This window comes from Lissotriton helveticus, chromosome 1_2 (assembly GCF_964261635.1).
Source record: "Lissotriton helveticus chromosome 1_2, aLisHel1.1, whole genome shotgun sequence".
NCBI classification, from domain to species: domain Eukaryota; kingdom Metazoa; phylum Chordata; class Amphibia; order Caudata; family Salamandridae; genus Lissotriton; species Lissotriton helveticus.
In genome coordinates, this window is record NC_136058.1 from 339,367,046 (window position 1) to 339,380,096 (window position 13,051).

At 45.4% G+C, this 13,051-nt stretch overlaps 21 non-coding genes across 21 annotated transcripts; 3 read left to right on the forward strand and 18 right to left on the reverse strand.

The window, feature by feature from the left end:
• Positions 1 to 294: 294 nt before the first annotated feature.
• TRNAA-UGC (transfer RNA alanine (anticodon UGC)) lies at positions 295 to 366 on the reverse strand. The gene has a single exon. It is a non-coding gene; the product is annotated as a tRNA-Ala (tRNA).
• Positions 367 to 530: 164 nt separating this feature from the next.
• TRNAM-CAU (transfer RNA methionine (anticodon CAU)) lies at positions 531 to 603 on the forward strand. The gene has a single exon. It is a non-coding gene; the product is annotated as a tRNA-Met (tRNA).
• Positions 604 to 798: 195 nt separating this feature from the next.
• TRNAA-CGC (transfer RNA alanine (anticodon CGC)) lies at positions 799 to 870 on the reverse strand. Its single transcript has one exon. It is a non-coding gene; the product is annotated as a tRNA-Ala (tRNA).
• A 613-nt stretch (positions 871 to 1,483) lies between these two features.
• On the reverse strand, positions 1,484 to 1,569 carry TRNAY-GUA (transfer RNA tyrosine (anticodon GUA)). Its single transcript is given in 2 exon segments — positions 1,484 to 1,519; positions 1,533 to 1,569. It is a non-coding gene; the product is annotated as a tRNA-Tyr (tRNA).
• Positions 1,570 to 2,325: 756 nt separating this feature from the next.
• TRNAA-UGC (transfer RNA alanine (anticodon UGC)) lies at positions 2,326 to 2,397 on the reverse strand. The gene has a single exon. It is a non-coding gene; the product is annotated as a tRNA-Ala (tRNA).
• A 613-nt stretch (positions 2,398 to 3,010) lies between these two features.
• On the reverse strand, positions 3,011 to 3,096 carry TRNAY-GUA (transfer RNA tyrosine (anticodon GUA)). Its single transcript is given in 2 exon segments — positions 3,011 to 3,046; positions 3,060 to 3,096. It is a non-coding gene; the product is annotated as a tRNA-Tyr (tRNA).
• A 756-nt stretch (positions 3,097 to 3,852) lies between these two features.
• On the reverse strand, positions 3,853 to 3,924 carry TRNAA-UGC (transfer RNA alanine (anticodon UGC)). Its single transcript has one exon. It is a non-coding gene; the product is annotated as a tRNA-Ala (tRNA).
• A 164-nt stretch (positions 3,925 to 4,088) lies between these two features.
• On the forward strand, positions 4,089 to 4,161 carry TRNAM-CAU (transfer RNA methionine (anticodon CAU)). Its single transcript has one exon. It is a non-coding gene; the product is annotated as a tRNA-Met (tRNA).
• A 195-nt stretch (positions 4,162 to 4,356) lies between these two features.
• TRNAA-CGC (transfer RNA alanine (anticodon CGC)) lies at positions 4,357 to 4,428 on the reverse strand. Its single transcript has one exon. It is a non-coding gene; the product is annotated as a tRNA-Ala (tRNA).
• Positions 4,429 to 5,041: 613 nt separating this feature from the next.
• TRNAY-GUA (transfer RNA tyrosine (anticodon GUA)) lies at positions 5,042 to 5,127 on the reverse strand. Its single transcript is given in 2 exon segments — positions 5,042 to 5,077; positions 5,091 to 5,127. It is a non-coding gene; the product is annotated as a tRNA-Tyr (tRNA).
• A 756-nt stretch (positions 5,128 to 5,883) lies between these two features.
• Positions 5,884 to 5,955, reverse strand: TRNAA-UGC (transfer RNA alanine (anticodon UGC)). The gene has a single exon. It is a non-coding gene; the product is annotated as a tRNA-Ala (tRNA).
• A 613-nt stretch (positions 5,956 to 6,568) lies between these two features.
• On the reverse strand, positions 6,569 to 6,654 carry TRNAY-GUA (transfer RNA tyrosine (anticodon GUA)). The gene is given in 2 exon segments: positions 6,569 to 6,604; positions 6,618 to 6,654. It is a non-coding gene; the product is annotated as a tRNA-Tyr (tRNA).
• Positions 6,655 to 7,410: 756 nt separating this feature from the next.
• TRNAA-UGC (transfer RNA alanine (anticodon UGC)) lies at positions 7,411 to 7,482 on the reverse strand. Its single transcript has one exon. It is a non-coding gene; the product is annotated as a tRNA-Ala (tRNA).
• Positions 7,483 to 7,646: 164 nt separating this feature from the next.
• TRNAM-CAU (transfer RNA methionine (anticodon CAU)) lies at positions 7,647 to 7,719 on the forward strand. Its single transcript has one exon. It is a non-coding gene; the product is annotated as a tRNA-Met (tRNA).
• A 195-nt stretch (positions 7,720 to 7,914) lies between these two features.
• On the reverse strand, positions 7,915 to 7,986 carry TRNAA-CGC (transfer RNA alanine (anticodon CGC)). Its single transcript has one exon. It is a non-coding gene; the product is annotated as a tRNA-Ala (tRNA).
• Positions 7,987 to 8,599: 613 nt separating this feature from the next.
• TRNAY-GUA (transfer RNA tyrosine (anticodon GUA)) lies at positions 8,600 to 8,685 on the reverse strand. The gene is given in 2 exon segments: positions 8,600 to 8,635; positions 8,649 to 8,685. It is a non-coding gene; the product is annotated as a tRNA-Tyr (tRNA).
• Positions 8,686 to 9,441: 756 nt separating this feature from the next.
• Positions 9,442 to 9,513, reverse strand: TRNAA-UGC (transfer RNA alanine (anticodon UGC)). The gene has a single exon. It is a non-coding gene; the product is annotated as a tRNA-Ala (tRNA).
• A 613-nt stretch (positions 9,514 to 10,126) lies between these two features.
• On the reverse strand, positions 10,127 to 10,212 carry TRNAY-GUA (transfer RNA tyrosine (anticodon GUA)). The gene is given in 2 exon segments: positions 10,127 to 10,162; positions 10,176 to 10,212. It is a non-coding gene; the product is annotated as a tRNA-Tyr (tRNA).
• Positions 10,213 to 10,968: 756 nt separating this feature from the next.
• On the reverse strand, positions 10,969 to 11,040 carry TRNAA-UGC (transfer RNA alanine (anticodon UGC)). The gene has a single exon. It is a non-coding gene; the product is annotated as a tRNA-Ala (tRNA).
• A 613-nt stretch (positions 11,041 to 11,653) lies between these two features.
• TRNAY-GUA (transfer RNA tyrosine (anticodon GUA)) lies at positions 11,654 to 11,739 on the reverse strand. The gene is given in 2 exon segments: positions 11,654 to 11,689; positions 11,703 to 11,739. It is a non-coding gene; the product is annotated as a tRNA-Tyr (tRNA).
• Positions 11,740 to 12,495: 756 nt separating this feature from the next.
• TRNAA-UGC (transfer RNA alanine (anticodon UGC)) lies at positions 12,496 to 12,567 on the reverse strand. Its single transcript has one exon. It is a non-coding gene; the product is annotated as a tRNA-Ala (tRNA).
• Positions 12,568 to 13,051: the final 484 nt, after the last annotated feature.

Here is a 13,051-nt window from a genome sequence, read left to right on the forward strand (position 1 = left end):
GTCTCTGGTTTAGAGGAAGAACCCTTACCAATGACCAAGATGGCTGCCACCGATTTCTATCCTAAATGTATTAAGATTGCCAAGATTAATCATCACTTTGATGGCTTAAACAAGTAAGATTCTTTGGTTCTATAAGCATCAAAAATGAGATAGCCCCATTTCATGGGGTTTTCCAAGGCACACGTCTCACAGTTTAAGTGGGGTTCGTATCCCAGTTGCATGACATATCTCTTCCTTAATACTGACAGCCAGCCTAGTTTTCTGCCAAAATCCAAGATAAGCATGGCAAAAGTCTGGAGATGCCGGGGATTGAACCCGGGGCCTCATACATGCAAAGCATGCGCTCTACCACTGAGCTACATCCCCTTGTATGCCAAGTTTTACTGTATGCATGGAAACCCTGAATGTAAGTGTCTGCCAAGTCAACCCCCTTGACACTGCAGCATAAAGTCTCAGTCAGGAAAATCCTTAAGCCTCGCACCTGGATTATCTTCCTGGTCTATAGTCTTGTTTAGAGATGCTTGTGTGCAGCCTTCTTAGCGCAGTAGGCAGCGCGTCAGTCTCATAATCTGAAGGTCCTGAGTTCGATCCTCAGAGAGGGCATTTATTTCCTCCTTTTGGCAAGCAAAATTCTCAGATTTTCTTGAAAAGTGGAAACTATGCCTATTTCAAACAATATTTTTCAATGCAACCTATTTAAGTGGGGTTCTGACCCCCCAACTGCCTGAGAAACCTCAACTTTTCACAAGGTGGCAGGCTAGCCTTCTGGAAAAAGCCGAGATACAGAACAGCGACTCCTGGAGATGCCGGGGATTGAACCCGGGGCCTCATACATGCGAAGCATGCGCTCTACCACTGAGCTACATCCCCTCCACTGCCCTCTAAAGTTTTGCTGGATGCAAGGAGACTCTGGAGCCCACGGACTGCAAAGTCTCGATTTGAGACTAGAATGTAAAGTGTCAGGCATGAAATTGCCCACGCCTTACGTGAGGGCTGTCTTCATGGAGCATATACTTAGTGCAATCAGGGTTCGATTCTCCGGCAGGGCTTTTATTTGCTCAGTTTGGAATGCAAAACTTCTCAGGATTTCCCCAAATGTGTAAACTGTTGGTCTACTTTCCAGCTTGCTCAGCCTTTCGGGGGATGATTCCATTGGCTATGCCCTCTTGCCCATCGGTGGACACTCAAATTGAAGGCAAGTCACAGTGTGATTGGCTGCCAAGCAGCTACCGTGGTGCAATGCAATTGGAAGTCTGCCAAGGGCATACATGTACTAATGCAATGCTTTGGTAGCAGTTTTGATCAGCAGGTTTCCTTTACTGTTCTTCACGCCTCCCCTAGCGATGACTATGTCATCAATTCCCTTTGAAAGCAGATAGAGTACGCTTCTTTTCCAGTATTTATCGAAGCTCGGGGACTTTTTCATAATCAACGGAAGGTATTGTTGATTAACAGCAAAAGACATGGAAATGAAACCACAAAATCCTTCGAGCCGGATTTGAACCAGCGACCTAAGGATGCCCGAATTAATGCTACAGTCCTCCGCTCTACCAACTGAGCTATCGAAGGAGGGGTAGCAGAAGCTCATAGCACTGAAATTACCTCTCGCTCAAGAAAGGTTGTGGGGGGTGGGGACCAGGAGCAGACAGATGAAAATCATCAATATTAATCGCGGCTCCCTCTCAAAGCTACCACTTCTGAGAGCACACTGTGAGTTACGTCTTATCACCTCAAAGGAGGATTTCACACCAAAGTGGATGTTCCGTCTTGGCTTGGTGAAAAGCAGGGGCGCCGCAATGATGAATTTTACAGAAAGGAAAGGAACTTTGATACAAAGACCTTAGGAAGCATTGGTGGCAAATGGATGGAAGCCTTTAACCGTGAGAAAAATGACAGAAAGTTATGGGAGTCATTACCACGCACCCAGCTTCAAGAACATGCATTTTGGGTTCATTTTTGAAAGGAAAGAGAATGGACAAATCAGTAGAGTAAAGGCAACATATTCAGTTTTTCTTGAAGCTACTGTAGAGAGTCTCTGGTTTAGAGGAAGAACCCTTACCAATGACCAAGATGGCTGCCACCGATTTCTATCCTAAATGTATTAAGATTGCCAAGATTAATCATCACTTTGATGGCTTAAACAAGTAAGATTCTTTGGTTCTATAAGCATCAAAAATGAGATAGCCCCATTTCATGGGGTTTTCCAAGGCACACGTCTCACAGTTTAAGTGGGGTTCGTATCCCAGTTGCATGACATATCTCTTCCTTAATACTGACAGCCAGCCTAGTTTTCTGCCAAAATCCAAGATAAGCATGGCAAAAGTCTGGAGATGCCGGGGATTGAACCCGGGGCCTCATACATGCAAAGCATGCGCTCTACCACTGAGCTACATCCCCTCCACTGCCCTCTAAAGTTTTGCTGGATGCAAGGAGACTCTGGAGCCCACGGACTGCAAAGTCTCGATTTGAGACTAGAATGTAAAGTGTCAGGCATGAAATTGCCCATGCCTTACGTGAGGGCTGTCTTCATGGAGCATATACTTAGTGCAATCAGGGTTCGATTCTCCAGCAGGGCTTTTATTTGCTCAGTTTGGAATGCAAAACTTCTCAGGATTTCCCCAAATGTGTAAACTGTTGGTCTACTTTCCAGCTTGCTCAGCCTTTCGGGGGATGATTCCATTGGCTATGCCCTCTTGCCCATCGGTGGACACTCAAATTGAAGGCAAGTCACAGTGTGATTGGCTGCCAAGCAGCTACCGTGGTGCAATGCAATTGGAAGTCTGCCAAGGGCATACATGTACTAATGCAATGCTTTGGTAGCAGTTTTGATCAGCAGGTTTCCATTACTGTTCTTCACGCCTCCCCTAGCGATGACTATGTCATCAATTCCCTTTGAAAGCAGATAGAGTACGCTTCTTTTCCAGTATTTATCGAAGCTCGGGGACTTTTTCATAATCAACGGAAGGTATTGTTGATTAACAGCAAAAGACATGGAAATGAAACCACAAAATCCTTCGAGCCGGATTTGAACCAGCGACCTAAGGATGCCCGAATTAATGCTACAGTCCTCCGCTCTACCAACTGAGCTATCGAAGGAGGGGTAGCAGAAGCTCATAGCACTGAAATTACCTCTCGCTCAAGAAAGGTTGTGGGGGGTGGGGACCAGGAGCAGACAGATGAAAATCATCAATATTAATCGCGGCTCCCTCTCAAAGCTACCACTTCTGAGAGCACACTGTGAGTTACGTCTTATCACCTCAAAGGAGGATTTCACACCAAAGTGGATGTTCCGTCTTGGCTTGGTGAAAAGCAGGGGCGCCGCAATGATGAATTTTACAGAAAGGAAAGGAACTTTGATACAAAGACCTTAGGAAGCATTGGTGGCAAATGGATGGAAGCCTTTAACCGTGAGAAAAATGACAGAAAGTTATGGGAGTCATTACCACGCACCCAGCTTCAAGAACATGCATTTTGGGTTCATTTTTGAAAGGAAAGAGAATGGACAAATCAGTAGAGTAAAGGCAACATATTCAGTTTTTCTTGAAGCTACTGTAGAGAGTCTCTGGTTTAGAGGAAGAACCCTTACCAATGACCAAGATGGCTGCCACCGATTTCTATCCTAAATGTATTAAGATTGCCAAGATTAATCATCACTTTGATGGCTTAAACAAGTAAGATTCTTTGGTTCTATAAGCATCAAAAATGAGATAGCCCCATTTCATGGGGTTTTCCAAGGCACACGTCTCACAGTTTAAGTGGGGTTCGTATCCCAGTTGCATGACATATCTCTTCCTTAATACTGACAGCCAGCCTAGTTTTCTGCCAAAATCCAAGATAAGCATGGCAAAAGTCTGGAGATTCCGGGGATTGAACCCGGGGCCTCATACATGCAAAGCATGCGCTCTACCACTGAGCTACATCCCCTTGTATGCCAAGTTTTACTGTATGCATGGAAACCCTGAATGTAAGTGTCTGCCAAGTCAACCCCCTTGACACTGCAGCATAAAGTCTCAGTCAGGAAAATCCTTAAGCCTCGCACCTGGATTATCTTCCTGGTCTATAGTCTTGTTTAGAGATGCTTGTGTGCAGCCTTCTTAGCGCAGTAGGCAGCGCGTCAGTCTCATAATCTGAAGGTCCTGAGTTCGATCCTCAGAGAGGGCATTTATTTCCTCCTTTTGGCAAGCAAAATTCTCAGATTTTCTTGAAAAGTGGAAACTATGCCTATTTCAAACAATATTTTTCAATGCAACCTATTTAAGTGGGGTTCTGACCCCCCAACTGCCTGAGAAACCTCAACTTTCCACAAGGTGGCAGGCTAGCCTTCTGGAAAAAGCCGAGATACAGAACAGCGACTCCTGGAGATGCCGGGGATTGAACCCGGGGCCTCATACATGCGAAGCATGCGCTCTACCACTGAGCTACATCCCCTCCACTGCCCTCTAAAGTTTTGCTGGATGCAAGGAGACTCTGGAGCCCACGGACTGCAAAGTCTCGATTTGAGACTAGAATGTAAAGTGTCAGGCATGAAATTGCCCACGCCTTACGTGAGGGCTGTCTTCATGGAGCATATACTTAGTGCAATCAGGGTTCGATTCTCCGGCAGGGCTTTTATTTGCTCAGTTTGGAATGCAAAACTTCTCAGGATTTCCCCAAATGTGTAAACTGTTGGTCTACTTTCCAGCTTGCTCAGCCTTTCGGGGGATGATTCCATTGGCTATGCCCTCTTGCCCATCGGTGGACACTCAAATTGAAGGCAAGTCACAGTGTGATTGGCTGCCAAGCAGCTACCGTGGTGCAATGCAATTTGAAGTCTGCCAAGGGCATACATGTACTAATGCAATGCTTTGGTAGCAGTTTTGATCAGCAGGTTTCCTTTACTGTTCTTCACGCCTCCCCTAGCGATGACTATGTCATCAATTCCCTTTGAAAGCAGATAGAGTACGCTTCTTTTCCAGTATTTATCGAAGCTCGGGGACTTTTTCATAATCAACGGAAGGTATTGTTGATTAACAGCAAAAGACATGGAAATGAAACCACAAAATCCTTCGAGCCGGATTTGAACCAGCGACCTAAGGATGCCCGAATTAATGCTACAGTCCTCCGCTCTACCAACTGAGCTATCGAAGGAGGGGTAGCAGAAGCTCATAGCACTGAAATTACCTCTCGCTCAAGAAAGGTTGTGGGGGGTGGGGACCAGGAGCAGACAGATGAAAATCATCAATATTAATCGCGGCTCCCTCTCAAAGCTACCACTTCTGAGAGCACACTGTGAGTTACGTCTTATCACCTCAAAGGAGGATTTCACACCAAAGTGGATGTTCCGTCTTGGCTTGGTGAAAAGCAGGGGCGCCGCAATGATGAATTTTACAGAACGGAAAGGAACTTTGATACAAAGACCTTAGGAAGCATTGGTGGCAAATGGATGGAAGCCTTTAACCGTGAGAAAAATGACAGAAAGTTATGGGAGTCATTACCACGCACCCAGCTTCAAGAACATGCATTTTGGGTTCATTTTTGAAAGGAAAGAGAATGGACAAATCAGTAGAGTAAAGGCAACATATTCAGTTTTTCTTGAAGCTACTGTAGAGAGTCTCTGGTTTAGAGGAAGAACCCTTACCAATGACCAAGATGGCTGCCACCGATTTCTATCCTAAATGTATTAAGATTGCCAAGATTAATCATCACTTTGATGGCTTAAACAAGTAAGATTCTTTGGTTCTATAAGCATCAAAAATGAGATAGCCCCATTTCATGGGGTTTTCCAAGGCACACGTCTCACAGTTTAAGTGGGGTTCGTATCCCAGTTGCATGGCATATCTCTTCCTTAATACTGACAGCCAGCCTAGTTTTCTGCCAAAATCCAAGATAAGCATGGCAAAAGTCTGGAGATGCCAGGGATTGAACCCGGGGCCTCATACATGCAAAGCATGCGCTCTACCACTGAGCTACATCCCCTCCACTGCCCTCTAAAGTTTTGCTGGATGCAAGGAGACTCTGGAGCCCACGGACTGCAAAGTCTCGATTTGAGACTAGAATGTAAAGTGTCAGGGATGAAATTGCCCACGCCTTACGTGAGGGCTGTCTTCATGGAGCATATACTTAGTGCAATCAGGGTTCGATTCTCCAGCAGGGCTTTTATTTGCTCAGTTTGGAATGCAAAACTTCTCAGGATTTCCCCAAATGTGTAAACTGTTGGTCTACTTTCCAGCTTGCTCAGCCTTTCGGGGGATGATTCCATTGGCTATGCCCTCTTGCCCATCGGTGGACACTCAAATTGAAGGCAAGTCACAGTGTGATTGGCTGCCAAGCAGCTACCGTGGTGCAATGCAATTGGAAGTCTGCCAAGGGCATACATGTACTAATGCAATGCTTTGGTAGCAGTTTTGATCAGCAGGTTTCCATTACTGTTCTTCACGCCTCCCCTAGCGATGACTATGTCATCAATTCCCTTTGAAAGCAGATAGAGTACGCTTCTTTTCCAGTATTTATCGAAGCTCGGGGACTTTTTCATAATCAACGGAAGGTATTGTTGATTAACAGCAAAAGACATGGAAATGAAACCACAAAATCCTTCGAGCCGGATTTGAACCAGCGACCTAAGGATGCCCGAATTAATGCTACAGTCCTCCGCTCTACCAACTGAGCTATCGAAGGAGGGGTAGCAGAAGCTCATAGCACTGAAATTACCTCTCGCTCAAGAAAGGTTGTGGGGGGTGGGGACCAGGAGCAGACAGATGAAAATCATCAATATTAATCGCGGCTCCCTCTCAAAGCTACCACTTCTGAGAGCACACTGTGAGTTACGTCTTATCACCTCAAAGGAGGATTTCACACCAAAGTGGATGTTCCGTCTTGGCTTGGTGAAAAGCAGGGGCGCCGCAATGATGAATTTTACAGAAAGGAAAGGAACTTTGATACAAAGACCTTAGGAAGCATTGGTGGCAAATGGATGGAAGCCTTTAACCGTGAGAAAAATGACAGAAAGTTATGGGAGTCATTACCACGCACCCAGCTTCAAGAACATGCATTTTGGGTTCATTTTTGAAAGGAAAGAGAATGGACAAATCAGTAGAGTAAAGGCAACATATTCAGTTTTTCTTGAAGCTACTGTAGAGAGTCTCTGGTTTAGAGGAAGAACCCTTACCAATGACCAAGATGGCTGCCACCGATTTCTATCCTAAATGTATTAAGATTGCCAAGATTAATCATCACTTTGATGGCTTAAACAAGTAAGATTCTTTGGTTCTATAAGCATCAAAAATGAGATAGCCCCATTTCATGGGGTTTTCCAAGGCACACGTCTCACAGTTTAAGTGGGGTTCGTATCCCAGTTGCATGACATATCTCTTCCTTAATACTGACAGCCAGCCTAGTTTTCTGCCAAAATCCAAGATAAGCATGGCAAAAGTCTGGAGATGCCGGGGATTGAACCCGGGGCCTCATACATGCAAAGCATGCGCTCTACCACTGAGCTACATCCCCTTGTATGCCAAGTTTTACTGTATGCATGGAAACCCTGAATGTAAGTGTCTGCCAAGTCAACCCCCTTGACACTGCAGCATAAAGTCTCAGTCAGGAAAATCCTTAAGCCTCGCACCTGGATTATCTTCCTGGTCTATAGTCTTGTTTAGAGATGCTTGTGTGCAGCCTTCTTAGCGCAGTAGGCAGCGCGTCAGTCTCATAATCTGAAGGTCCTGAGTTCGATCCTCAGAGAGGGCATTTATTTCCTCCTTTTGGCAAGCAAAATTCTCAGATTTTCTTGAAAAGTGGAAACTATGCCTATTTCAAACAATATTTTTCAATGCAACCTATTTAAGTGGGGTTCTGACCCCCCAACTGCCTGAGAAACCTCAACTTTCCACAAGGTGGCAGGCTAGCCTTCTGGAAAAAGCCGAGATACAGAACAGCGACTCCTGGAGATGCCGGGGATTGAACCCGGGGCCTCATACATGCGAAGCATGCGCTCTACCACTGAGCTACATCCCCTCCACTGCCCTCTAAAGTTTTGCTGGATGCAAGGAGACTCTGGAGCCCACGGACTGCAAAGTCTCGATTTGAGACTAGAATGTAAAGTGTCAGGCATGAAATTGCCCACGCCTTACGTGAGGGCTGTCTTCATGGAGCATATACTTAGTGCAATCAGGGTTCGATTCTCCAGCAGGGCTTTTATTTGCTCAGTTTGGAATGCAAAACTTCTCAGGATTTCCCCAAATGTGTAAACTGTTGGTCTACTTTCCAGCTTGCTCAGCCTTTCGGGGGATGATTCCATTGGCTATGCCCTCTTGCCCATCGGTGGACACTCAAATTGAAGGCAAGTCACAGTGTGATTGGCTGCAAAGCAGCTACCGTGGTGCAATGCAATTGGAAGTCTGCCAAGGGCATACATGTACTAATGCAATGCTTTGGTAGCAGTTTTGATCAGCAGGTTTCCTTTACTGTTCTTCACGCCTCCCCTAGCGATGACTATGTCATCAATTCCCTTTGAAAGCAGATAGAGTACGCTTCTTTTCCAGTATTTATCGAAGCTCGGGGACTTTTTCATAATCAACGGAAGGTATTGTTGATTAACAGCAAAAGACATGGAAATGAAACCACAAAATCCTTCGAGCCGGATTTGAACCAGCGACCTAAGGATGCCCGAATTAATGCTACAGTCCTCCGCTCTACCAACTGAGCTATCGAAGGAGGGGTAGCAGAAGCTCATAGCACTGAAATTACCTCTCGCTCAAGAAAGGTTGTGGGGGGTGGGGACCAGGAGCAGACAGATGAAAATCATCAATATTAATCGCGGCTCCCTCTCAAAGCTACCACTTCTGAGAGCACACTGTGAGTTACGTCTTATCACCTCAAAGGAGGATTTCACACCAAAGTGGATGTTCCGTCTTGGCTTGGTGAAAAGCAGGGGCGCCGCAATGATGAATTTTACAGAAAGGAAAGGAACTTTGATACAAAGACCTTAGGAAGCATTGGTGGCAAATGGATGGAAGCCTTTAACCGTGAGAAAAATGACAGAAAGTTATGGGAGTCATTACCACGCACCCAGCTTCAAGAACATGCATTTTGGGTTCATTTTTGAAAGGAAAGAGAATGGACAAATCAGTAGAGTAAAGGCAACATATTCAGTTTTTCTTGAAGCTACTGTAGAGAGTCTCTGGTTTAGAGGAAGAACCCTTACCAATGACCAAGATGGCTGCCACCGATTTCTATCCTAAATGTATTAAGATTGCCAAGATTAATCATCACTTTGATGGCTTAAACAAGTAAGATTCTTTGGTTCTATAAGCATCAAAAATGAGATAGCCCCATTTCATGGGGTTTTCCAAGGCACACGTCTCACAGTTTAAGTGGGGTTCGTATCCCAGTTGCATGACATATCTCTTCCTTAATACTGACAGCCAGCCTAGTTTTCTGCCAAAATCCAAGATAAGCATGGCAAAAGTCTGGAGATGCCGGGGATTGAACCCGGGGCCTCATACATGCAAAGCATGCGCTCTACCACTGAGCTACATCCCCTCCACTGCCCTCTAAAGTTTTGCTGGATGCAAGGAGACTCTGGAGCCCACGGACTGCAAAGTCTCGATTTGAGACTAGAATGTAAAGTGTCAGGCATGAAATTGCCCACGCCTTACGTGAGGGCTGTCTTCATGGAGCATATACTTAGTGCAATCAGGGTTCGATTCTCCAGCAGGGCTTTTATTTGCTCAGTTTGGAATGCAAAACTTCTCAGGATTTCCCCAAATGTGTAAACTGTTGGTCTACTTTCCAGCTTGCTCAGCCTTTCGGGGGATGATTCCATTGGCTATGCCCTCTTGCCCATCGGTGGACACTCAAATTGAAGGCAAGTCACAGTGTGATTGGCTGCCAAGCAGCTACCGTGGTGCAATGCAATTGGAAGTCTGCCAAGGGCATACATGTACTAATGCAATGCTTTGGTAGCAGTTTTGATCAGCAGGTTTCCATTACTGTTCTTCACGCCTCCCCTAGCGATGACTATGTCATCAATTCCCTTTGAAAGCAGATAGAGTACGCTTCTTTTCCAGTATTTATCGAAGCTCGGGGACTTTTTCATAATCAACGGAAGGTATTGTTGATTAACAGCAAAAGACATGGAAATGAAACCACAAAATCCTTCGAGCCGGATTTGAACCAGCGACCTAAGGATGCCCGAATTAATGCTACAGTCCTCCGCTCTACCAACTGAGCTATCGAAGGAGGGGTAGCAGAAGCTCATAGCACTGAAATTACCTCTCGCTCAAGAAAGGTTGTGGGGGGTGGGGACCAGGAGCAGACAGATGAAAATCATCAATATTAATCGCGGCTCCCTCTCAAAGCTACCACTTCTGAGAGCACACTGTGAGTTACGTCTTATCACCTCAAAGGAGGATTTCACACCAAAGTGGATGTTCCGTCTTGGCTTGGTGAAAAGCAGGGGCGCCGCAATGATGAATTTTACAGAAAGGAAAGGAACTTTGATACAAAGACCTTAGGAAGCATTGGTGGCAAATGGATGGAAGCCTTTAACCGTGAGAAAAATGACAGAAAGTTATGGGAGTCATTACCACGCACCCAGCTTCAAGAACATGCATTTTGGGTTCATTTTTGAAAGGAAAGAGAATGGACAAATCAGTAGAGTAAAGGCAACATATTCAGTTTTTCTTGAAGCTACTGTAGAGAGTCTCTGGTTTAGAGGAAGAACCCTTACCAATGACCAAGATGGCTGCCACCGATTTCTATCCTAAATGTATTAAGATTGCCAAGATTAATCATCACTTTGATGGCTTAAACAAGTAAGATTCTTTGGTTCTATAAGCATCAAAAATGAGATAGCCCCATTTCATGGGGTTTTCCAAGGCACACGTCTCACAGTTTAAGTGGGGTTCGTATCCCAGTTGCATGACATATCTCTTCCTTAATACTGACAGCCAGCCTAGTTTTCTGCCAAAATCCAAGATAAGCATGGCAAAAGTCTGGAGATGCCGGGGATTGAACCCGGGGCCTCATACATGCAAAGCATGCGCTCTACCACTGAGCTACATCCCCTCCACTGCCCTCTAAAGTTTTGCTGGATGCAAGGAGACTCTGGAGCCCACGGACTGCAAAGTCTCGATTTGAGACTAGAATGTAAAGTGTCAGGCATGAAATTGCCCACGCCTTACGTGAGGGCTGTCTTCATGGAGCATATACTTAGTGCAATCAGGGTTCGATTCTCCAGCAGGGCTTTTATTTGCTCAGTTTGGAATGCAAAACTTCTCAGGATTTCCCCAAATGTGTAAACTGTTGGTCTACTTTCCAGCTTGCTCAGCCTTTCGGGGGATGATTCCATTGGCTATGCCCTCTTGCCCATCGGTGGACACTCAAATTGAAGGCAAGTCACAGTGTGATTGGCTGCCAAGCAGCTACCGTGGTGCAATGCAATTGGAAGTCTGCCAAGGGCATACATGTACTAATGCAATGCTTTGGTAGCAGTTTTGATCAGCAGGTTTCCATTACTGTTCTTCACGCCTCCCCTAGCGATGACTATGTCATCAATTCCCTTTGAAAGCAGATAGAGTACGCTTCTTTTCCAGTATTTATCGAAGCTCGGGGACTTTTTCATAATCAACGGAAGGTATTGTTGATTAACAGCAAAAGACATGGAAATGAAACCACAAAATCCTTCGAGCCGGATTTGAACCAGCGACCTAAGGATGCCCGAATTAATGCTACAGTCCTCCGCTCTACCAACTGAGCTATCGAAGGAGGGGTAGCAGAAGCTCATAGCACTGAAATTACCTCTCGCTCAAGAAAGGTTGTGGGGGGTGGGGACCAGGAGCAGACAGATGAAAATCATCAATATTAATCGCGGCTCCCTCTCAAAGCTACCACTTCTGAGAGCACACTGTGAGTTACGTCTTATCACCTCAAAGGAGGATTTCACACCAAAGTGGATGTTCCGTCTTGGCTTGGTGAAAAGCAGGGGCGCCGCAATGATGAATTTTACAGAAAGGAAAGGAACTTTGATACAAAGACCTTAGGAAGCATTGGTGGCAAATGGATGGAAGCCTTTAACCGTGAGAAAAATGACAGAAAGTTATGGGAGTCATTACCACGCACCCAGCTTCAAGAACATGCATTTTGGGTTCATTTTTGAAAGGAAAGAGAATGGACAAATCAGTAGAGTAAAGGCAACATATTCAGTTTTTCTTGAAGCTACTGTAGAGAGTCTCTGGTTTAGAGGAAGAACCCTTACCAATGACCAAGATGGCTGCCACCGATTTCTATCCTAAATGTATTAAGATTGCCAAGATTAATCATCACTTTGATGGCTTAAACAAGTAAGATTCTTTGGTTCTATAAGCATCAAAAATGAGATAGCCCCATTTCATGGGGTTTTCCAAGGCACACGTCTCACAGTTTAAGTGGGGTTCGTATCCCAGTTGCATGACATATCTCTTCCTTAATACTGACAGCCAGCCTAGTTTTCTGCCAAAATCCAAGATAAGCATGGCAAAAGTCTGGAGATGCCGGGGATTGAACCCGGGGCCTCATACATGCAAAGCATGCGCTCTACCACTGAGCTACATCCCCTCCACTGCCCTCTAAAGTTTTGCTGGATGCAAGGAGACTCTGGAGCCCACGGACTGCAAAGTCTCGATTTGAGACTAGAATGTAAAGTGTCAGGCATGAAATTGCCCACGCCTTACGTGAGGGCTGTCTTCATGGAGCATATACTTAGTGCAATCAGGGTTCGATTCTCCAGCAGGGCTTTTATTTGCTCAGTTTGGAATGCAAAACTTCTCAGGATTTCCCCAAATGTGTAAACTGTTGGTCTACTTTCCAGCTTGCTCAGCCTTTCGGGGGATGATTCCATTGGCTATGCCCTCTTGCCCATCGGTGGACACTCAAATTGAAGGCAAGTCACAGTGTGATTGGCTGCCAAGCAGCTACCGTGGTGCAATGCAATTGGAAGTCTGCCAAGGGCATACATGTACTAATGCAATGCTTTGGTAGCAGTTTTGATCAGCAGGTTTCCATTACTGTTCTTCACGCCTCCCCTAGCGATGACTATGTC